Raw genomic sequence first — 2,390 nt, 5'->3', positions numbered from 1 at the left:
TATATATATATATATAAAACCTTTTACTTTTTACAAATATACATATATGTGTATTTATATTCGTATTATATAGATATAACATTAAATGTAATAATAGTTATAATATAGAACTATTGTCTCCTATTTTTGAAATTTATTAAATATGTATTTATTGATTAAATACCTATTTATTATATTTAATGTTATTCTTGTAAATTCTCTATGTTAGGTAGATATAAATACACATATATATCGTATATATACATATATATAATATTAACCTGTTTTTTAAATCATGTTTATCTGCAATAATTAAATTATTTATATTAAATCAATTATTTTTAAAATAAAAAATTTACCTGACAATGTGATTATTCCTTATCCACTAATTATTAATTTTCAAATAAGTAATAATTCATGTATTAAAAACACATGAAGAATATAAAACGATGTGAAACTGGAAACTACTGGAACAGATTCGGGTCTGGACTAGTTATTTATTGGTTCGGATTCCTTGACTGCTTGAACAGATCGACTGAGAAAAAGTTTATTATAATGGACCATTTTCCCAAAAATATTACATACATGGATCCAACTTGCATCAAATCTATGAATAATACGTGATTATAATCGATATAATTGTATATATTTATTTTTGTACAGTTATCTTCAAGAAATGACAAGAGATGATACATCTAATATTTGTAAATAGATTTCTGTTAGAGGATCTGATCATGGATTAATATTTTAATACTGTTTCTGTATCGGAATGAATTAAATATTATCACATAACTGAATGAATTAAAATCACAGTCCTTAAAAATACAATGTAGCTACAATATATATATATATATATATATATATATATATATATATATATATAACCAGCTGTTTTATAATGAATCAATTGTACGATGAAACAAAGTTATTTATCTGGTTATAATATTTACAGTCCTTGAATCTGAATCCTTTAAACAAAATTGGACAATTCGTTGAATCTAAGATCAGATTTTAGCTTTCTTCCTATTTTTATCCGACACTGTATACTTGTAACTTTTCGTTGGATCAAAAGGTTCCCATCTACTCGCTGGAAAAATGTGTTTGTTCCTCTCGTACCATGATCTAATGAGAAAAATAAAAAAATAACATAAAAAAGAATTATGCAAAATATTCTTTTAATAATAAATACCTTAGTAAAACTTTTCCGACATGTGATTCCTCGGTTTTGACAGAAGCATCGTGCATAATACGAATATCATCGTGAACGTCAAATGTGAACAGAGGCCCGCTCTTTCCTCGTGCCTAATCGCAATATTACATACATTAAAATAACATGCCAACATTGTGATATTGCTTCATAAGTTTTATCATTTGGTATATTTACCTTAGTTACAATAAAATCAGTTACAGTTGCAGTAAAACGCATAATGGTGCGGTAATATAAGATTCTCCTTGACATACATTAACTGATCTGCCATTACTGTTTTAAGCTCGCTGAATTCGGGCCTCAGAACTTCTAAACATCTCTGAAGAACCTAATAGATAGAATTACCTGTATGTGAAAATTTAATTTATGCAGCAGAACATTATATATCATGCCAATGTTACTCCAAAAGTGACACAGGAGTATTTTAATAACTTAAACGTTCTCTAAACCACTGAGACATTCACCTTTCTTCATTATAACACTCCGACGATGGTCAGATCCATCCCAATAACTGAATGTGATCTCAATTTCTTCTTCCTTCAACGCGTTCTGCTTTCTAGCCCATTCTTGTCTCAATTCTTCCCTAAGTTTATTTTCCTCCTCGTCCCTTTCCCTACTGGCAAAAAACATGTATCTACATCTGGATTTTTCTAAATCTTCTTAATCGCAGGGCCATCAGATTGCACATTTTCTGACTGCGGGGATTTTTCGGCATTGTCTTCGTCAGAAGACATCTCAGCTTCATCTTCGTCTTCGTCCAGATTAAAAGACAAAGCTTGAATCTGTCTCTTCTGTTTGTTCTTTTCTGTCTGCTTCGCCGCTAGTGCTCTTTCCTTTTCCTGCTCTTTTTCACGTTCCTTCTATCAAAGCATAAAATACACGTACAAAAATACAAATTATGAGATAATCAGGGTCATAAAAAGATTGTAAGAAATTACTTGTGGGTATCAGGATTCGTGAATGTTCGCTCAATTTAACGGCGGATTTTCTCTTGCATTCCGCGTGATCGACGATACATGCACATTTCGTGGCATCTAGCCTTAGCATCTTTGTGGTATCGTCATCATGCATTAGGATTTTCTTCATATCCTATCTTCTGAAGAAGCCCATCGAAAGTTCTTGATGGGCAACTAGATGACATTCAGAGCACTAGGCAGAAATCTCACACACACACACACACACACACACACACACACACACACAC

The 2,390-nt window shown here is 31.0% G+C and overlaps 1 pseudogene; it reads right to left on the bottom strand.

Moving 5' to 3' along the window:
* Positions 1-868: 868 nt before the first annotated feature.
* Positions 869-2,272, bottom strand: LOC112468805 (annotated as a pseudogene).
* Positions 2,273-2,390: the final 118 nt, after the last annotated feature.

Source organism: Temnothorax curvispinosus, unplaced genomic scaffold (genome assembly GCF_003070985.1).
Source record: "Temnothorax curvispinosus isolate PA1 unplaced genomic scaffold, ASM307098v1 QBEX01002059.1, whole genome shotgun sequence".
Classification (NCBI taxonomy): Eukaryota; Metazoa; Arthropoda; class Insecta; order Hymenoptera; family Formicidae; genus Temnothorax; species Temnothorax curvispinosus.
The sequence above is the reverse complement of the archived record's forward strand: the minus strand, read 5'-3'. Positions and strand labels throughout refer to the sequence as shown.